Source organism: Gopherus flavomarginatus, chromosome 6, assembly GCF_025201925.1.
Source record: "Gopherus flavomarginatus isolate rGopFla2 chromosome 6, rGopFla2.mat.asm, whole genome shotgun sequence".
NCBI classification, from domain to species: Eukaryota; Metazoa; Chordata; order Testudines; family Testudinidae; genus Gopherus; species Gopherus flavomarginatus.
The window spans coordinates 70,021,172-70,043,872 of record NC_066622.1 but is presented as its reverse complement, the minus strand read 5'-3'; the positions used below and the strand labels follow the sequence as shown (position 1 = coordinate 70,043,872).

Genomic DNA, 22,701 nt, shown 5'->3' with positions numbered 1-22,701 from the left:
GAGAGTCAAAGCAGCCCAGGGAGTCCCTGCTGAATTCCCCCTTCCCCTGGAGGTAGTTTTGTACCACGCTGGGAGTTTAGCTGCAGGCATCAGGAACCTTCCAGCTCTGCATGACCAGCAACCAGAGACAAGAGATCCGACTATGGAGAGCCAGCCAGGCCACAGGAGGGTTCCAGGCTAGGCAGGCTGGCTGAGTCGGGAGAAGACCCTGCCCCACCCAGCTGTGAAGAATTAGAGGACTTTTGTTTAAGCTGGACACTGCCACGGAGCTGCACCTCTCTGTCTCGGGACATGCCACCCTAGCCATGCTATCTGCCTGGGAAAGTACCAGGGAGGCAGGTGGGATTGGAGGCGTTTGTGAGCATGGGGGGGTGGGACCTATTTATAAATGTTAAATTACTTTTCAGTTAATCTGAACCATGGTCCTCCCTGGATCCTATTTTCCTGTTCCCAGTAATCCCCCCTCCGTTCGTTGCTATTCTGGGTGTGTCGTCTCATCGCTGGGGTTTGTGCTATTTACCTTATTGTCCCTCGTGTAGCAGCTTTTACATGCCTTGCCAGCTGAGCTGGTCAAGGGATACCACCCAGGCACAGTGCAAAGTCACTTGAGAGGAGGAAAATGGGCACTCTGTTCTGAGTTCTACCTCTAAGTGGCCAGTTCCCTCTTCATCTGAGGACGGTTACAAACTAACATACCTAGGAGAAAAGACTCCAAAATACAGGTAATAGTTGGGAGATACGCAGTCGATCTGAGTTAGCAATATAGCTGCAGAGGCAAAAAAGCTGGTGTCATTGTGGGCTCTGTGTCCAGAGACGACACGAGGTAGGGAGATGGTAAGAGAGGGAACTCTAGATGGCTCTGTGAGACCATGTTTAGATCACTGCCCACAATCAGCCACATTTTAGTGATGGATGATATCAGCAAACTGATGGGTATTCAGAGAAGAGAAAACTGAACACCAGAGGGTGTTGTGAACAAGGTGGATGAAGGTTGCTTCAGCTCCAAAGCGTCCCACAGGGAATCTCCAAACATCGTCACCTAATCCCCATCACCCAGCCCCAAGAAATATTGTGTCTGACTAGAGAACTCCCAACTCTGCCCTCTAGCTCTGCATCTTCCTCTCCAAATCTGAAAGCACCAAAAAAATAGAAGAGATCTGCCTCTCCAGCCCTTCTACAAACACAATGGTGTGTGAGCCTGATGGAGCATAGCTGATGGCTGTACTAGAGCCAGTGGCCACAAATACTCTTTAAATCTATAGTTTCCACCCTCCAGGCCACCACGATTGAGATTCAGAGTGCACAACAAGCTCTGTCCACATCAATGGGTGAAGCAGAACCCAGAATTTCTGGAGTGGAAGATTTTAAAAAGAACACATTACAAGTTATCAAGAACATGAAGACCAAGCTAATTGATTTAGAAATCCACTCATGACACTGTAATATCAGAATTGTGGGTGTACCTGAGGGAATAGAGAAACTATGATTTTGTCCCTAAACTGCTAGCTAAGTTGTTGGATCTGGCAGTAGATTTTTGTTTTGATATAGAACAGGCACACAGGCCCTTGCCCCCAAGCCAGCTCCAGGAGGTTGCCCAAGAGCACTGATTGTGAAATTCCTGAAGTTTGCTACTAAGGAGCTTACACTGCAGAAATCCAGGGATAAAAAAGGAGCTGCTATCAGGAGAACCAGCAATGAGAGTACGACTCTTTCAAAATGATGTCCATGGCATGGTTTCAATGAAGGCTGCTTTTAACCAAGCAAACAATTGGCCGGAAAAATGGACTTGGGTATTTAATAAAATATTTCAGCAATGCTCCCTGTTAAGAACGGCAAGAAGATAGTGTCATTCAGTTCCCTTCAAACAGAAAAATACCTCAAAAATCTGCCCACTTGCCTCGCAAGAGGGGTCCCAATGGAATGATCCAACCATATGGAATTTATGTACTGCTCTCTGAGATCTGATATGGCTGCTCTAAAGATGCTAATTGACAATGAGAAGTTTAAACCATGTATAGATCTTCATCAACAATTTGGCTTGCCCTGCTCCATAGCATGGAAAGAGCTCCAGTTAAAGCATTTACTTGCAAATGTGTTTGGATTGGATGCCTTGGGAGCTCTAGAACATCCAAATTTTTCATTATTTTGGAGGAAACTTCCTCAATTTACTTGGCCAGAGGTATGATTTTATGATTTTCTGGCGCCAAAATCTCTGCCGATGATTGATAATTTGAGAGTTGCTTGGAATAGATATTTGGATACACGACAATCCAATCCAATGGAATACAATTGTATCCAATGTTAAAAAAGCAACTATAAGCATGAGACTATTATTCACCAAAAGTCACTTTTCTGAATATAGTGATCCCCACATAGGCTAATGGTAATGGGCCTCACAAATGCTGCCTGCAGTTGGAAATGTGACTCCCTTGGTGTTAGCTCATGTTTTGGGAGTGCCCCTGTGTCATGATATAATTCCTCACTCTGGACCTTAGCGTCCAAAAGATGGGGTACCAGCATGAATTCCTCTAAGCTCAATTATCAGCTTAGTACTTGTAGCGCTGCCACCAACCAGGAATTCCAGTGCCTGTATACTGTGGTCCCCCCCAAAACTTTGCCCGAGGACCCCCAAGACCCAGACCCTCTGGATCTTAACACAAGGAAAGTAAACCCTTTCCCTCACTGTAGCCTCTCCCAGACTTCTCCTCCCTGGGTTACCCTGGAAGATCACTGTGATTCAAACTCCTTGAATCTTAAAACAGAGAGGAAAATTCACCTTCCCCCCTCCTTCTCTCTCCTCCTTCCAGACTCTCCCTGAGAGAGACAGTAATCCTAACACAGAGAGAAAATTAACCTTTCTCTCCCCCTTCCCTCCTTTCTCCCCACGAATTCCCTGGTGGATCCAGACCCTGTCCCCTGGGGTCTCACACCAGAATAAAAAAACAATCAGGTTCTTAGACAAGAAAAGCTTTTAGTTAAAGAAAGAAAAAACAGTAAAAATTATCTTTGTAAATTTAAGATGGAATATGTACAGGGTCTTTCAGCTATAGACACTAGGAATACCCTCCCAGCCTAAGTATTCAAGTACAAATTAAAATCCTTTCAGCAAAATATAAATTTGAACTCCTTCCAACCAAATACACATTAGCAAATAAAGAAAACAAACATAAGCCTAACTCGCTTTATCTACCTAGTACTCACTATTCTGAACTTATAAGAGGCTGTATTGGAGAGATTGGAGAGAAACCGGATTGCACGTCTGGTCCCTCTGAGCCCCCAGAGTGAACAACAACCAAAAACTAACAGCACACACACAAACTTCCCTCCCTCAAGATTTGAAAGTATCCTGTCCCCTGATTGGTCCTCTGGTCAGGTAACAGCCAGGCTCACAGATCTTGTTAACCCTTTACAGGCAAAAGAGATATGAAGTACTTCTGTTCTATTAACTCTTACTTATCTGTTTATGACACCCTGTATCAAGCATTTCTGGTATGAGATGGGTCAAAGGACCAATTCTACAGACAGTGGAATTCTCTCCCAAGGGAAGTTCCTTCATTTGGCACAGTAAAAGCTGCTCAGAGAAGGCCCTTGTCAACATTGCCATCCCAGTTATATCATGGCATTTCAGACAGAGCCTCCATTGACCTAAGCCACAGGTGAATAGTGAGGGAGGAAGGCGGGACTCTTGTGTTACAGGGGCCAGACCACCTGGGTCTTTAGAGGCCAAAAACATCCCCTGGAATTCCTGGGAAAAGGGTTTCTCTCGTGTTCTATCCACCACTGGAGTCACCCCACCCTCCTCTGCACTCAGCATAACCATGGTGGGCACATCTGAACACCCAGCCAGCTGGAGTAGGGGTGAATTTCACCCAGGAGAGATTACTTAGTGAATTAAAGCAACCTTTGCTGGTAGAGACCCAGAAAGGATAGTGATAGTGAGAAAATATCCCCTCCCATGGAGCTAGGGGTGAATTGCCTGATGGAGTTGGGGGGGGTCTCACATCCAGTGTTTTGATGGACTCACCTTTCCTTGGCTGCTGCTGCAGGCCCTGTGGCAATGCCGGAGAACGGAAGGGTGTGCTGTCTGGCTGGTGCTAAGATGTGGGATGTGGACCTGAGGCTGAAAAGGATCCTAAGGGGAGCAGGAAAGAATCTGCTTATTGTCCTTCATGTGGGAACAAGTGATACAGCTAGATTCTCGCTGAAACATATCAAGGGAGACTATGCCAGACTGCGGAAGACACTTAAGGAAATCAAGGCTCAGGTGATCTTCAGTGGGATTCTGCCTGTTCCTAGAGAAGGGCAACAAAGGTGTGACAAGATTATGGTGATCAACAGATGGCTCAGGCAGTGGTGCTATAAGGAGGGCTTTGGGATGTATGGCCACTGGGAAGCATTCATGGACAGAGGATTGTTTTCTCGGGATGGACTTCACCTGAGTAAGGAGGGAAATAGACTTCTAGGATGGAGGCTGGCACAACTGATTAAGAGAGCTTTAAACTAGGAATTTGGGGGAGATGGTTGGGAGATGTCCAGGTAATCTCCACGCCGGAATTTAACATTGAGAGGGAAGAAAACAAAGCAAGAAAGGATACAGCCATGGGTAGGAGAATGGACATACGGAGGAAGGGTAGTGTAGATACCAGTCTAATAGGTGATACTGATGGTAGAACATCTGTGCCTAATCGGGTAAAGAATGTCAGTGAAGCCAAACAGAAAAAAATAAGATGTTTTTACACTAATGTGAGGAGCCAAGATAACAAAATGGAAGAGCTAGAGCTACTGGTGCAGGAAGTGAAACCGGATATTATAGGGATAACAGAAACATGGTGGAATAGTAGTCAAGACTGGAGTACAGGTAATGAAGGATATGTGCTATTTAGGAAAGACATAAATAGAGGCAAAGGTGGTGGAGTAGCATTGTATATCAATGATGAGGTAAACTGTAAAGAAATAAGTAGTGATGGAATGGATAAGATAGAGACTATCTGGGCAAAAATCACATTGAGAAAGAAAGCTACTAGATCCTCCCTGAGAGAGTGCTTGGGGTGTGCTACAGACCGCCGGGATCTGATTTGGAGATGGATAGAGACCTCTTTAATGTTTTTAATGACGTAAACACTAATGGGAATTGTGTGATCATGGGAGACTTTAACTTCCCAGATATAGACTGGAGAACAAGTGCTATTAATAATAATAAGGCTCAGATGTTTCTGGATGTGATAGCTGATGGAATCCTTCACCAAGTAGTTGAAGAACCAACAAGAAAGGATGCCATTTTAGATTTAGTTTTGGTGAGTAGTGAGGACCTCATAGAAGAAATGGTTGTAGGGGACAACCTTGTTTTGAGTGATCATGAGCTAATTCAGTTCAAACTAGATGGAAGGATAAACAAAAATAGATCTGGGACTAGGGTTTTTGATTTCAAAAGGGCTAACTTTAAAGAATTAAGGAAATTAGTTAGGGAAGTGGATTGGACTGAAGAACTTGGGGATCTAAAGGCGGAGGAGGCCTGGAATTACTTCAAGTCAAAGTTGCAGAAACTATCGGAAGCCTGCATCCCAAGAAAGGGGAAAAAATTCATAGTCAGATGTTGTAGACCAGGCTGGATGAGCAAGCATCTCAGAGAGGTGATTAAGAAAAAGCAGGAAGCCTACAAGTAGTAGAAGATGGTAGGGATTAGCAAGGAAAGCTACCTTATTGAGGTCAGAACATGTAGGGATAAAGTGAGAAAGGCCAAAAGCCATGTAGAGTTGGACCTTGCAAAGGGAATTAAAACCAATAGTAAAAGGTTCTATAGCCGTATAAATAAGAAGAAAACAAAGAAAGAAGAAGTGGGACTGCTAACACTGAGGATGGAGTGGAGGTTAAGGATAATCTAAGCATGGCCCAATATCTAAACAAATACTTTGCCTCAGTCTTTAATGAGGAGCTTAGGGATAATGGTAGGATGACAAATGGGAATGAGGATATGGAGGTAGATATTGCCACATCCGAGATAGAAGCCAAACTTGAATAAACTTGGGATAAAATCAAAGGGCCCAGATAATCTTCATCCAAGAATATTAAAGGAACTGGCACATGAAATTGCAAGCCCATTAGCAAGAATTTTTAATGAATCAGTAAACTCAGGGGTTGTACTGTATGACTGGAGAATTGCTAACATAGTTCCTATCTTTAAGAAAGGGAAGAAAGGTGATGCGAGTAACTATATGCCAGTTAGTTTGACATCTGTAGTATGCAAGGTCTTGGAAAAATGTTTGAAGGAGAAAGTAGTTAAGGACATTGAGGTCAATGATAATTGGGACAAAATACAACATGATTTTATAAAAGGTAGATCATGCCAAACCAACCTGATCTCCTCCTTTGAGAGGTAACAGATTTTTTAGACAAAGGAAACGCAGTGGATCTAATTTACCTCAATTTCAGTAAGGCATTTGATATGGTTCCACATGGGGAATTATTAGTTAAATTGGAAAAGACGGGGATCAGTATGAAAATTAAAAGGTGTATAAGGAACTGGTTAAAGGGGAGATTACAACGGGTCATACTGAAAGGTGAACTGTCAGGCTGGAGGGAGGTTACTAGTGGAGTTCCTCAGGGATCGGTTTTGGAACCAATGTTATTTAATCTTTTTATTACTGACCTTGGCACAAAAAGTGGGAATGTGCTAATAAAGTTTGCGGATGACGCAAAGCTGGCAGGTATTGCTAACACAGAGAAGGACCGGGATATCATACAGGAAGATCTGGATGACCTTGTAAACTGAAGTAATAGTAATAGGATGAAATTTAATAGTGAAAAGTGTAAGATCATGCATTTAGGGATTAATAACAAGAATTTTGGTTATAAATTGGGCACACATCAGTTGGAAGTAGGGTGACTAGATGTCCCGATTTTATGGGGACAGTCCCGATTTTTGGGTCTTTTTCTTATATAGGCTCCTATTACCCCCCCACCCTCGTCCCGATTTTTCACACTTGCTGTCTGGTCACCCTAGTTGAAAGTAACAGAGGAGGAGAAGGACCTTGGAGTATTGGTTGATCACAGGATGACTATGAGCCGCCAATGTGATATGGCCATGAAAAAAGCTAATGTGGTTTTAGGATGCATTAGGTGAGGTATTTCCACTAAAGATAAGGAGGTGTTAGTACCATTATACAAGGCACTGGTGAGACCTCATCTAGAATACTGTGTGCAGTTCTGGTCTCCCATATTTAAGAAGGATGAATTCAAACTCGAACAGGTACAGAGAAGGGCTAATAGGATGATCTGAGGAATGGAAAACCTGTCTTATGAAAGGAGACTGAAAGAGCTTGGCTTGCTTAGCCTAACCAAAAGAAGGTTGAGGGAAGATATGATTGCTCTTTTATAAATATATCAGAGAGATAAATATCAGGAAGGGAGAGGAATTATTTAAGCCTAGTACCAAGGCTTATTTAAGCGGATACAAGAACAAATGGATGTAAACTGGCCATTAGGAAGTTTTAGATTTGAAATTAGACGAAGGTTTCTAACCATCTGTAGGGAGGCGCCCTGGCTCCCCGCTGCGCCTGAGAGGGACAAGCCAGAGCAGATGCCTCAGTTGGCGGAGTCCCCACCGCCTGTCCCCGCCCCCCGGAAGTCAAGGGGCGGAACAGGAAGTATAAAAGCCCGGTCTCAGGGCTCAGTTGGCCGCAGGCTGTCGGAGAGGACAGACGCTGGTGCCCGAGCTCCCTCCGGGCCCAACCTGCCCCGTGCTCACTACCCGGAGGAGCACTGGCCTGACCTGCCTCGTGCTCAGTACTCGGAGGAGCTGCCGGAGCTTCCTGCTACCCAGTATCCAGAGGAACCCATGGTCTGGGACCCGCCGGACAACGCCAGCGGAGGACAGGTATCTAGAGAGGGGGAGACTGGAAGTGGCCCGGGGGTAGCCGACCCCAGTCTGGCTCCAGGGGACCCTGAACCGATGTCAGTGTGTTGCGGCCAGGATTCCCCACTGACTGCAGCGAACCCTTGCTGCTGCTAGGGCCCCGGGCTGGGATGCAGTGGAGTGAGAGGGCCTGCGTCCCCCCTGCCACCCTTCCAAGGGTGGCAGACGTCCCCGTCTCCCTGGCCTGAGGAGGCCTCTGTATGGACTTACGGTTTAGACTGTTGCTCAGCCTGCTGACAGGCCTGAGCCTGAACAGCTTACTGCCCCGCCCTGCCCCAGGGCCGGGCTTATAGACTTTGTGTTTGCTCGGCCTGCTGAAAGGCCGGAGCCTGTCTGCCTCCTGCCCGCCCTGCCTAAGGGTCTGGGCTTATAAACTTTGTGTGTATCCAGCCCTGCTGAAGGGCCGGGATTCTGCCTTGTTTACAGACCCTTTATTCCCTCAGCCCCTGCTGAGGGGTTCAGCCTACACGGACTGCTGCCTGTAGGGAGGCGCCCTGGCTCCCCGCCGCGCCTGAGAGGGACAAGCCCCAGCACCGGACCCTTGCACCATCAGAGGAGTGAAGTTCTGGAACAGCCTTCCAAGGGCAGTAGTGGGGGCAAAAGACATATCTGGCTTCAAGACTTAACTTGATAAGTTTATGGAGGGGATGGTATAATGGGATAGCCTAATTTTTGGCAATTAATTGATCTTTGATTATTAGCAAGTAAAGGGGAGGGAATGTTAGATGGGATGGGATCTGAATTACTACAGAGAATTCTTTCCTGGGTGCTGGCTGGTGAATCTTGCCCACATGCTCAGGGTTTAATTAATGGCCATATTTGGGGTTGGGAAGGAATTTTCCTCCAGGGAAGACTGACAGAGGCCCTGGAGGTTTTTTGCCTTCCTCTGCACCATGGGGCACGGGTCACTTGATGGAGAATTCTCTGCACCTTGAGGTATTTAAACCATGATTTGAGGACTTCAATAACTCAGACATAGGTTAGGGGTTTGTTCCAGGAGTGGGTGGATGAGATTCTGTGGCCTGCATTGTGCAGGAAGTCAGACTAGATGATCATAATGGTCCCTTCTGACCTTAAGTCTATGAATCTATGAATGCTGGGCTTTATTCTCTCTGTCCTGGGCTGCAAAGGGTGCTGTAGGGCTGCTTCTGGCTCTCCCCCAGGAGAAGAACCCTGGTGGTGATGGCTCCTGCCCCTCCACCTGGCGGTTGCAGGTTCCTTCGCCTGGGCACTTAGCACCTGTCTCATACAGTTGCACTTTAGACTCTTCGGTCTTCGCACTCGTGCCACAGATTGTCCAGTGGCATGGGGGCCGGGGGCAACAAGGGCAAAGGCCAGCTCATAGAGGGGCTGGCAGAGAAGAGGAAGGTGCAATCCAGTCCCTCTTATCTCAGCTGTATACTGTTCATCCAGCCTTAGTCTAAAACCCGTATAACAGCATGAAAGGCAATCCTCACTGTATGTATATAGTGTTCCAGCTGGCACCAAGCCTTTCAGGGACTGGTACAACAGTCACAGGACAGTGATTTCATGGAAGCTTGGACAACCTTAGAGGCATTTGCTTCATGATTAATTTTTGTGCTCTGTCAGTGTGTACACAAGGGGCAAACACAGACGATATGCAAACAAAGATTCAAAGGAGTTATTCAGTAACCTTTATAGACCATATTTAGGGTTGTTGACCCAGAAGAACTGAGAGTCTGTTGGCTAATTGCTTGACTTGCAATTGTGCTTTTCCACCACACAATATATAAAAGGGAGGTTTTAAAGTACAAAGTAACCCCCTGTTAGAACCAGAATAATCGCTACACTCTGCAATGGAACCTCTGGGAGCAACAACTGTTTTCCTGACGGTTTGTGTCTCTTCCCTTCTTTTCCTTTCAGCATGGAGAAAGATGTCTGGAAGTGGGAAGCTGCCACTTGGCCCTGTTGCTTTTCCCATCATAGAGAACACACTGCAGCTCAATACGAGGAGTTTGCCTCAATCTATACAGGAGGTAAGGGGGATTTCTCCTTATGCAGGGCTTTGGCTCACGTGGGCGTTAAGCAGAGCCTGGGGAAAGAGAACACTGAAATTTCTGGGGTTTGCACAGTGGCTCAACTCCTCACGTTTAAGGCTGAATGTTTTTTCCACAGAAATAGTTAATCTTGAATGCTAGATGCAACCTGTTCCTGGCAATATGTTATTTTTATGATAATGTGTCTTATTCACAGGTAAACCAGAATACGGCCTCTCAGTTGTGCTGCAGCCTGTACAGGTTGTCCTGCAGTGAGGAGTGTGGTCTGGTGGTTTAAGCAGGGAAATGGCAGACAGCAGCCGTGGGTTCTGGTCCCAGGTCTTCAATTGATGCCGCGTATGTGCCTGGGGAAGCAACTGAAGTTCTTTGTGTGCTTCCCACATGTAAAATTAATCTAATGATACTTGCCTTCTTCACAGGACACGGGTAAGGCCTACACTGTTGCTGTATTCTGTCAAGTAAACATAGCCATTGGGCTACAGAGAGAGTGAGACTGATTCTGTATCCTAGTGGTTAGGCTGCTCACCCAGGATGTGGGAGACCCAAGTTTGTTTTCCAGTGACTATTCAGCTATTGATGTGCAATGAAACGGTTTCAACAGGAAAGACTGAGAGAGCCCTGCTCCAGAACGACCCACCGCGGGTGGTTTAGGGCGCTCTCTAAAGAGAACAGAGACACAATTTCAGATCCCTTCTTTACATCAGGTATGGGCAGGGGGGGAGTTAAACCCAGCTCTCCCATATCCTAGGTGAGTACCATTCCTGCTAAGGTGCAGTTCTCAAACTACAGTAACTCCTCACTTAATGTCCTCCTGCTTAACGTTGTTTCAAAGTTAAGTCGCTGCTCAATTAGGGAACATGCCCGTTTAAAGTTGCGCAATGCTCCCTTATAACGTCATTTGGCTGCCTGCTCTGTCCACTGCTTGTACAATTCTGTGGAAGAACAGCGACTTTACATGGGAGCATTGCACAAGTTCCTCTTCTCTCCCTCTCTCCCCCTCCCTCTCAGCGCTTCCCCCACTGCCAAACAGCTGTTTGGCAGCACTTAGGACTTTCTGGGAGGGAGGAGCAGGGAAGCGCTGCATCTTTGCTCTTCTCCCTCCTTCCCAGAAAGTCCTAAGTGCCGCCAAATGGGGAGGGAGAGGTGAGAGGGGAAGGAGATGGGATGCTGCTGCTCCAGAGAGGAGATGAGTTAGGGTGGGAAGAGGTGGGCCTGGCGTGGAGTGGGGAAAGGAACAGGCGGGCCTGGAGCATCCCCCAGCAAAGTTGGTGCCTGTTCTCCTCCAGAGAAACTGCCGCTGCTGCTGCAAAGGGACACTTCCCAACCACAGAATAGTACAGTACTGTATATAATGCCTTTTGTCTGCCCCTAAAAATTTTCCTTGGACCCTAAACCCCTGTATTTACATTACATTGTTCGGGAAAATTAGATTAGTTTAACATGGTTTAACTTAAAGCTGCATTTTTCAGGAACATAACTACATTAAGTGAGGAGTTACTGTGTGTGGCAGACCTTGCAAGGGAGGCATGGGAATGGGGCAAGGGAGGTGTGAGCTGTGTGCTCTGGCTGTCAGTCTTGAGTGGCTGGGCTCGTGCCAACGGACCCTGCACATCCTGGAGGTGGGGATACAAGGGACAGACTGAACTCTGCCACCGGGGCTGACAGCCAGAGCACTGCCACCAGGACTGGGGCTCTCCTTCCTGCCCCCACCCCCCTGCCAATCCCTCACCGGGAAGCGGTGGGGTTCTGGCTGTTAGCTCCGGGGTGGCAGTAGCAGCACAGAAGTAAGGATGCCAACGCGGCGCTAAGTCTTATTGACTGTATTGATTAATATCCCTACACATTGCCACCCTTACTTCTGTATTGCTGCTGGCATGGTGCTGCCTTCAGAGGTGGGCACTGAGCCATCAGCTTCTGCTGCTCTGCTCTGCCCTGCCTTCAGAGCTAGGGGTTGGTATATGTACTTCTGGGGTGGGAGCGGCCATAAATGACTACAGCCACAAAGAAGGGGGGCAAGATCAAATAACTTTGAGAACTGCTGGCCTAGAGGGTTAGCTGGGGGTTTTGAGGATCAACATTTTGGATATAGGTGCCTATATCCCTTTTTGTGTGTAACCCTAAGTGGCAGGAGAGCTCCTTCCTCAGTTTGTAATTAGATCCACACTCATTCTTATTCTGAAGAGGCTATAGTAAAATGTATTGGCTCTTTGTGTTAATCTTTTACAGCTCAATGTGAAATATGGCCCGGTTTTCACAATATACTTGGGCTCACTGCGAATTGTGGTGCTGTATGGACAGGAGGCTTTGAAGGAAGCTCTGATTTTTCAAGCGGATGAGTTCAGTGGAAGAGGAAAACTGGCACTGGCTGACAAGGTTATCAATGGAGGAGGTACATTTCTAACAACTTTGGCATGTAGCGCTGATGTTCTCTGTATGTGGAGAACATGACTGAGAAGACAGCTTATGTTTCACTTAGCTCTGTTCTTTGAAGGATACTAACTTTACCCATCTATTTATGTCCCAGTGAATTTCTTATTTTTACATGGTATCAGTATATGTACTTTGCTCTAATTACTGTGACAGTTTACACTGTGTTGGAGAACAAAATACAGCCATTGGGCAAGGCAACCAATGGAATTATTTTTCTTGTTCATAATTTCTATAAACAGCAATGAGATTAATGTGTGGGATTTTGAGTTACATACACATATCAGTGTAATGTAGTGTCTCCAGTGGAACACGCATACAGTAATGTTTGCATTCATGTTGAACCTTTCAATAACAAATGTTTCCTTAGGTTAGAAATTTAGCAAATTAAGTCTTCTCCCTCACCCCATGCCCTCCTTTCATTCCTGTTCTCCTCCCTCTTCCAGGCATTATTTTCAGCAATGGGGAACGGTGGAAGCAGCTTCGCCGATTTGCCCTCACCACCTTGAGAATCTTTGAGATGGGGAAGAAAAGCATTGAGGAACGAATCCAAGAGGAAGCCCGTTTTCTGGTTGCAAGGCTCAGAAACACACACGGTGGGGATTTGCTGCATGTATGTCAGGAATTGAGGAGTCAGCTAAAGACTCTTGTCTTCCTTTATTTTGTGATACTAACTTTGGTTCAAACACCTTATAACTCAAGCCATTAGCTGCACATATAATAGCCTCTGTTAATTTAAAAGAAAAATATGTGACAAAAGTTCCTGAGATGACCTTTCCTGGCTGTTATTTCCCATGTTTTCTACCCTCTGATCTGTGGCCAATGGGCAAATGGAAAATGTTTATCCAGAGTAGGCAGAAGCTAACACAGTGAACCATGTTAGAGTGGATTAGTTTATCTTCAGTGTGTTGGGCTATTAAGACACCCAGGCCTACAGCTTCCTTATTCTGATTTTCTTCTCTGCTAGATGTCTGATACAAGTCTGGCACCTACGTTGTACGGGGATGGCCTCCTGAGGAACGTTTGAAATCACTGTGTAAATTTACAGTGCTTTCTAAGTGATGAATATTATTTTATTATTTATTTGTGTTCTATTAGTTTCTAGAGGTCCCAGCCAAGACTGGGGCTCCTTTGCCAGTAGGTTGTGTTAACAAACAGTTGGAGACAGTCCCTGCCCCAAGCAACGAACATGTTAAATACACATGAAAATGAAAAAGTGGAGAAAGGAAGAATTATTTTCTCTCTTTTAGAGATGGGGAACAGAGGTACAGAGAGATTAAGTTATTTGCTCGAGGTCACACCTGGAAGTTTGTGTCAGAGCTGGGCATTGTCTCCAGATTTCCTAAGACCCAGGCCACTGCCTTAACCACAAGACCATCCCGCTTCTTGCAATATACAGTGCAACAGTTAAATTGAAGTTGACTCTCCATCTGGGTGAATTGTGTGTGTGAGAGGAGAACGCATGGAGAACCTTCCCCACCCGTGATACAGACACAAGAGAGAGCCACTTTACTGCTGTTGCCACTTGTGTATCCTGAGCCAGGGGCAGCTACTCCTGTAGATAATGATCTAAAAGAAATCTGCCTGGGTGAGGGACATGAGCAGAAGTCTGCTGTGAGGCAGGAACACACTGCATGGAGAAAATGCTGCTTCTGGATGTTCTTCCTGTGCAATGTGGTCTCAGGTCAGATAGGTGAAGTCTTGTAGACAATTCCCTTGAATATTGTATAGGTCCCACTGCACTGTAGGAGTTTATGATGATGTGATAAGCAATGGCTGACGCAGAATCTTCTGAATGCAGGATCCTGTTCTGAAAGGAATACTGTCTGTCAGGCCTGTGGCAGGTGTCACTCAGAGAGGGACCCATGGTCCCTGGTTAGATCAGTGAGTGTCAAGCAGAGAGCGGCAGAGGAGACAGAGTGAAAACTGATTCCCAGCAAAATGGGGATAATTATTTAATATAAATTTACAGAGATAGCATTGGGGAAGCCCTATGTGGAGAATGAAGGAAATAGCTGTGTTATTTTTCATAAATAGCTTGTGCACCTCAGTTTAGCTGTGTGATATTATCCTGCCTGGCTGTACTGAATTAAATAAAAGGAGGCTGAAAGGGGTACGCTAAGAGGAAATGAAATAATGGCCAGGATAAGTACGGTCAGAGAGGATGCCAAGGGTAATAATTGAGAAGCTGTTAATCTGAGAACACCCCCACCATAGCTTCAGCTATTTAGAAAGTATTCTCTTCCTGGACAGAAACTAGCATCCAACAGGGAAACTAAAACCTTATGGATTTTCACCCATGCAGGAAGGGGGTTGAGTGAGATGGAGGTAACTGAGCTGAATGGAACTTACCAAAGCTTGCAAGGAAAGATTGTTTAGGTAAAAGGAATGTGTGTAGAAGCCTTTATTGTTTCTAGTTTTTGTTCTGTGTGCTGCCTACCTTTGGGAGGATAAATAACACTTAGTTTTGGAGAAATTGTTTCTGAGTCACTTTGATCCCCTGCTGGTCATAGGTCCGTGGAGGGAAAGGGCTCGCGGGTGCCCAGCACAGAGCAACCTGTCATGCTACCATAGTTGGGAAGTAATGAGCCTGCCGCCCAGATATTCAGTCCACGGGTGGTTGGACTGAGGAGTTCTTCCCATTCAGAGAGGGACAGGAACTCAGGCCTGTCACCTGAGGGGGGCTCTTGAGCAGGACTGAAAGGGGTCTAAAGCCCAGCTTACCCTGGAACTGTGAGACCATAACTCTCCCTCTCCAATGAATGTTAGGGACTACCCTCTTGGCCTGGGGCCAGGACATCCAGAACGTCCTAGTAACATCAATGGATGCGATGCTGTAGGTGAAAATACTGAATTAAAAACTGGACACTGGTTTGGTTTTATTGCAGAGCGACCCTTTGACCCCACCATCCCTCTCACCCATGCTGTCTCCAACATCATCTGTTCCATTGTCTTTGGGGACCGGTTTGACTATGAAGACCAGAAGTTTCTGACAATAATTAAGCTCACCCAGGAAAACAATGAACTCCTTCGCTCTTTCCTGGCACAGGTGTGTTCAGTGGTTTTTTTCCACTCTTTTCCTTTGTAATGGGGGAAGGGACAGAGATTTCTTTCTTTCACTGTTACTTTTCCTTAAATTATTATTCAGATTCCCATAATGTTCCTATTCTCCTCATTAGGCTGCAGCTATTACCAGTCCCAGCCTCAAACTTGTTTTTGAGGATAATTTAAATTCCCGCACAAAACACTTCATTTGCTCAGAATTATGTTTGCTTAAGGACATTCCCTTTCAACACTATTGGTAAAAATCAAGGAAATTGCTAATTAAAACATGAGCATCCAAACCATTGCAATTCACATGCCTTAGTATATTCACAATGAAGTACCTGAATGTGGTCGCATTCCTCACCCGCAAAGCAAACTCCTTTTCATTTCCGGTACACAGCCACTCACATATCCCATTGCTGAAAACCTCACCAAATGCACAACAGCCAAACTCAGTGGAAATCAACGGAGTTACAGCAGCAGAGAATTTGGCCCCCTCACTCCAACTGCAGGAAGACTAAGATATCTTTTACTTGTATAGTCAATAATGTTTTATTACTGCCTAGGAAAATCTGTATTCTGAGTTAGGTTTGGGAACTTGATTGTGATTTTCAAGAACATGTTTGTATTGGTGATGCTGTTGCATTGGAAATAATGGAGATTATTGTAGTGAATAGAACTGAGTGTCACTGCAGTTTATGTGAGGAATAGGTGTGTATTGAGTAGAATGAGTTAGTGAAGCTAGGGAAGTTCTTTAGAATCCATTTGCTACAGATGTATTGTATTGTGCTGCTGTAACTGAGTCAACTGAGTCAATTGATGATCTGTTGTGTCCAGATAAACCAAGATGTGCTTTTCCTTCCATCATTCTAGCTGTACAATTTTTTCCCAACTCTCATGGATTATAACCCTGGGCCTCACCAGCTGTTAATTAAAAATGCAGAGGAATTTGAAAGGTTTGTTCTGGAGAGGGTGAAGATGCACAAAGAGTCTCTGGATCTTAGCTGTCCTTGAGACTTCATTGATGCTTTCCTCATCAAAATGGAACAGGTAATTGAGGGCAGCCGCCCTTCCCCTTTGCTGTGGAGTGGATTATACCTATCGTGGGTATTTATCACTCTGTATAAGACCCAAAGGCAGACCTGGTCTCTGCCCCTGGAACTTACATTCTAAAAGCCAAGCCCTGCTCACCTCATTTGTGTGAATAGTGTAGATGTTTCTGGGTCTCAGAGCCTGGGCTGCAGCCCAAGCCCGTATGCCTACACTGCAATATTATAGCCCCTCAACCTGATCCCCACAAGCCCGAGTCAGCTGACCCAGGCCAGCTGTGGATTTTTAATTGCAGTGTAGATATGTCTTAAAAGGACAAAGCACCCAAAGCAGGTATCAACAGCACTTGGCAATGTGTACATTAGCTCTGTTGGAGGTTAGCCATTGAAAAGATTTTATTTATAAGGTGGACAGAAGCACTTTTACTGGTATGTGTTAGCATTAGTGGGATTAGCAGGAGAAACCAGTTTCTAATGGCTTCCTATGCCCACACCCACAGACCTAACCTATTACCAGCTTTTTGGAAACCCCTCCTGCTAATCTCCTGCAATATTTTACAGCAGGTATTCTTCCACTGCAGCCCTCGGTCAGCAGGTAGCCAGGCCATCTGCATTTTCAGTGGGGATCTCACTTCCTTTGGAGCATCAGACTCAGTCCTTCTGGCTCCAAGGCTAAAAATTGGTTAGAGACATTTGGTTTCCTTTCTGGTTCAAAGTTTTCAAGGGCATTAGTGCTGCCCATCCAAACAAAATATGAAAGCAAAGGGAATCAACAACAACAGTTAAAGATACAGATGAAAATTAACCAGGGAAAAGTAAAGCTCCAATTCTCCTCTAATAGAAAAGACCATGTGTTTCCACAGCAATGACCCAAAACATCCCTGCAGTGCTACTGCAATCTTCAGGGCTGTGGCCTATTTTTTATAAGGATTTTTATAAAGATGGCAGGTGGGACACAGAGCAGGTAGAAGCTGAGAGACTTTGGGCCTGTATGAATAGATCCCTTCTCTTACAGTCAATGATCAAACAACCATAACAAGTTTCTCTGCAGGAACGTCAAAACAGCCAGTCGGAATTTAACACTGATAACTTGGTAAGAAGCACCTTGGATTTATTCTTGGCTGGAACGGGAACATCCAGCACCACCCTGACATATGCGCTCCTGATTCTTCTGAAATACCCAGAAATAGAAGGTACTGTACAGATACACACAATTTTAAATCTTGGAGAGATGAGGGGATTACATGGCTCAAGGGATCTCTAATGGATACAGACCCCTGTCCCTTAAGTCATCAGATCAAATCTGGCTTGGGCTGGAAGTGACTGACGTTACCGCCGCGTGCAAGCTGTTCACTGGTTTATGTGAAACTGAGATGTGTTTGGGGATGGGTTTTTTAGTTCAATTTGCATAGACAAGTGTCCACATTTGAAAAGCACCATCACAACTGTCATTACTCAACCTCCTCATGAGTGATCTCAGCACAGGGTCCTCAGCCTGAGTAAGTCATTGTGACTGGATTCCTTTCTCACCTCCCAGTCCAAGCTAAGGATTTTGGGCTGGGAGAAAGTGTGTGTGTTTGTGCAGGAGAAACCTGTGCTGCCACTGACAAGAAGGTGCCTGGTTTATGAGTAACAGGAGCCTTCGTATTCCAGGGCTGTCAGGTGGCCCCCTCTCTGACAGGATCCCTGCGGTACAACCTGGAACTGAAGTACCATTGTTCCCCCCTTAACTTTCCAGCCTGGGCTGTCTTTCATAATGCTTTGCTAGAGACAGGCAGCAAACCCCTTCATGAGCTGTTATCACTGAGTACAACAGCATGTGGAACCCCACACCTAAGTAAATTGCATGAATGTTCCCTGAGCCATTCACGAATCACACAGAGAAAGGCACCAGCAAATCTCCCAAGCCCCCAGCCTTGTACCCTTGAGCTGTACCGTCTTCTCGTGGTCAGAAGCCTGACCAGTGTAAGTTCATTACCCAGTCCACCCCTTCCTTGATGTGGAGAGGACATCCATTAGCCTTTGTAAACTGAGCTGAGATTTCCCAAGCACTTCAACCAAAACACATTGTTTTAGGTAAAATATAAAAGAGGTTTATTAACTACAGAAAGATAGATTTTAAGTGTCACTATAAGTGACAGGCACAAAAGGTCAGAGAGAATTACCAAAGAAAATAAAAGTTAAGCACACAGTCTAAATCTTGAACCTTTTTAGACTATGCAGTGTTTGGATCAAGCCATTTTTCTCACCCCACTGGATGCTGCAGGTATGTTACAATCCTTAATTCACAGGCTTCCCCTTTAACCTGAGACCATTCTCCTCAGTTCAAGGCTTGGTCTTCCTAGTATTCTTGTTGCTTCAAGTCTAGGTAAGGGAGAAGAAAGGCAAAAGCATGATGCCACTGTCCCCTATTTTGTATCCGCACTCTGTGTGCCTGGAAAATACTAGCTCAGATATGTCCTGGTGGGCTTTGCTGAGTCACAGAGTGGAGCAATCCCCCATTGTGTGATGCTTGTGCAGCTCTCTTAGAAAGCCGGTACGGTACGGTACGGTGTACCGGCAAGAGGCAGTATGCCGTGCTGGACTGCACCGGCTTCCACGGTGGGGATTGAAAGGGCTCTGGGCTGCCTGCAGCTGCGGGCAGCCCAGAGCCCTTTAAATTCCGGCTGTGGCTCCAGCGGCCGGGCTGGGGCTGGGATTTAAAGGGCTCAGAGCTCACTGCGGCTGCGGGCAGCCCAGAGCCCTTTGAATCCCAGCCGCAGCTCTGGCGGCTGGGCTGGAGCCAGGATTTAAAGGGTTCGGGGCTCCCCTCAGCAGCAGGAGCTCTGGACCCTTTAAATCCCTGCTCCAGCCCCACAAAACTCAAGGTTCCCTGGAGGCAGGAGCCCTGGGCCCTTTAATTTGCCCCTGAGCCCGAGAGGGGGCTCCTAGCCACCTCTTCAGCTGGGAGCCCCTAGTTGATTTAAAGGCCCTGGGGCTCCCAGCCAAAGCCAGTGCCCCCGGGCCTTTAAATCTTGAGAGGCCACGCCTCTTCCAGATGAGGCCACACCCCCTCAAGACTCCGGCAGTACCGGTAAGTCCTGTAAATTACTTTCACCCCTGCTTACAGCACTGTAAATCTCTTGTTTAAAAGTCCCCCGCTGATTAATGGTAATTTAACACCCTCCTGCGAGCGGATCCCCTGCTTTGTTGTCACTGGAAAACTGGCAGTGGACGACCCTCAAGTGTACAACATATTTCAATAACAACCATAGAGCAAAATCTCCGAATTTCATACAGATACAGAGTGCCAGACCCTCCCCTCAAATAAAGGCAAGTGTTAGAGATTTATCAATACCCAGCTAATATCCAGTGCTAATTCCCACCTCATGGGCTTCCTCCAAGCTCATGTGGATGATTGACTGGAGTGTGTGGTGGATTTTAGGCCACAATCTCTTGCACAGCAGTTAGATATATGCTCTGGTGATAACATCACATTGTGCTCTTTTATAACATAACCAGTTATGAACCATATCACTGCCTTAATAATTACATTATTGGCATTTTATCCTCAATACCATATACAATGGTTTCTGTAACCCAAAACTGTTATATTGTTATAACTCGTTATATTCCCACCATGTATCTGCTGAATTGTGTATTGCATTTCTGACTATGTAACAGAATGGGCGCAAAATTATGGGAATCCTGTTCTTTAGCTTTATTGTTAACCTTGTTCATTTGATGACAGAGAAAGTTCATGAAGAGATTGACCGTGTGGTTGGCTGAAGCCGAAGCCCCTGCATGGCGGACCGAAGCCAGATGCCCTACACAGATGTTGTGATACACGAGGTGCAGAGAACTGCTAACATTGTCCCGATGGGTGTCCCACATGCAGTGACGAGAGACACTCATTTCAGAGAATATATTATCCCCAAGGTTTGTTCTCAACGTTTCTGTGAGAGGGCCCGATCTTCCGCCTTTTCCACTATACAGTTTTGACTTATTCACAATAGAAATGTTTGCTCTGATTTTAGTATGACATGTTTTTCACAGTTACCAACAACGTTCCAGTTGTTATCGGCATGAAGAACAGAACCCTGCATTCTACAGGCTCAGCTCTCCTTACAGAAGATAGGCTTAGAGCCCAGTTCAAACTTTTAGATATAGAATAGATACCAAGCAGGCTGTGCAAAGCTTTCCTTCTTTCTTTGAACCTCTTTTGGGAGGTCAGTTTCTGAGCTGGTTCCATCTCTCCTCCAAGATTTAGTCCTGATGATGTGTTAATATGTGTTAACCACAATTCACAGTGACCATGTCTTAGGTTGCTAACTGAGTTACACTGTGAGTTGTATAGGTCTTTTTAGCTTTATTATTATTATTTTTATTTATTATTATATTTTATTTTTTATAAATAGTGATGGAGAAACCATTGGTGCGATGACTAAATTATAAAGACAAGGGAATGTCAAATACTTCCAAATAGCAGCTGAGAGACGCACCTAACACTTCTGGATCTTAGCCAGACTTTTCCAAACCTCTTTGATGTAGAAACTATGAGATTCCAGGATCTTCTTGTTGAAGGTGGGCTCCCATTTGATGGGCTTACCTTTTCTCATGGAATTTTAATATTTCTGGTTCTGGTTCTTGGAGATGCAGGAAAATGAAGGAAAGAAAAACATGTCCCACTGCCCAGCCCAGTGAATTCTGGAGGCTTCTCTGCTTTGGACAGTGTCCACTTTAATTCTCTTTGTCTGTGTTTGCTAATTCAGGGCACCACTATATTCCCCGCCCTGCAATCGGTCCTACATGACAGCAGAGAATTTCCAAAGCCAGAGCAATTTAACCCAGGACATTTCTTGGATGAAAGTGGTGCCTTTAGGAAGAGTGACTTCTTCATTCCTTTTTCTGCAGGTAAAAAAGCCATGTTTGTTTCAGGTCCCAGACCATTCTCTCTTAGCTTTGTCTTGAGTATACAAAGAGTTCTCTAACTGTAGTCTGCAGAGCCTTTTCGGGCCATCCCTGAAGCAGAGCCTCTCACAACAGCGAAGCATCTGTCCGTCTCCAGTCTCTTTTTTAACTAATTGAATATGCACTACTCTCAACTCTGCCTGGCAATTTCACATCTTCCTTTGTCTGTCTGTGTCAGCCCACCGTGGACAAATTGTGATTGAATGTGCATGCAAAAGTAAAATTGAAGGGAGTAACATGTTACAGGGCAGAAGCCATCTGCATAGTCACCTGGAGAGAGATCAGTAGGAGTTGCTTAACTTCTCAACTTTACTCCAATCAGTGAAGATCCCTACACTCTGTTAATAAACCCTGTATGCTGTTCTCCTCCATTCTGCTACTCAGCATGCCTACACCTCGCTATCTCTTAATTCCTCCCTTAAACGTATTAACTGGCACAGGACCTGCATTAACTATTACCAAACTCCACATCTGCCCACTGGTCTCCACATATTGGTTTTTAAAAGGCCACTTATTATATGGAGCTCAGCCTTTAAAACAATGGGTGAAAGACTTCTAAAGCCCCCAAACACTTTCACACCTTCCTGAACTCTGAGAAATGGCCAATATCTTCCAGGTCGTTACCCTGAATCACTCTGTGCAACTAACTTTAAACCCGAGGTTTAGTTTCATTGTAACAATATATAACATGTATTGCAAAGAAAGATCTCCTGCATCTCCTCAATATTCCTTTTTCATTGCAGGGAAGCGGATTTGCGTGGGAGAGGGTCTGGCTCGGATGGAGATATTTTTGATACTGACAACAATTTTGCAGAATTTTACCTTGAAGCCTCTCGTTGACCCCAAGGACATTGATATAACTCTAGTGACGAGTTTTGTGTCAAATAGACCAAAACCATACCAGCTCTGTGTTTTGCCTCGATAAAGACCATGAAAAGCCACCACAGTGTGCTAGACTAGTGCATGAATTTTGTTGTCTCTGGTCCTGGATTCATTAATACAGAAATTAACTCACTGTATTGTAACAGAGACAGATAAATAACCCGGCTTTGTAAGTAACTGGGATTTAACAAAATTAATTGTAATACCAAAAAAATAAATATATAATGGCTCCCACCCCAGCCAGGTATAGTAACCCTACAGTGTTCTCAGATGTGACTCTATTCTTGACAAAAGCTGAGTATGTTTTCAGTTGATTTTTGTGGTAGTTCATTTCCAGTGTACCATTTTGGAAGCTTAGCTTGGCATGTGCTAGCTACTGTACAATACGCTGAGGAGAGGAGACTGCCGACATTTTTAT

At 45.4% G+C, this 22,701-nt stretch overlaps 1 pseudogene; it reads left to right on the top strand.

Annotated features, from left to right (window-relative positions):
• The first annotated feature begins 9,729 nt into the window (after positions 1-9,729).
• Positions 9,730-22,339, top strand: LOC127054309 (cytochrome P450 2H2-like; annotated as a pseudogene).
• Positions 22,340-22,701: the final 362 nt, after the last annotated feature.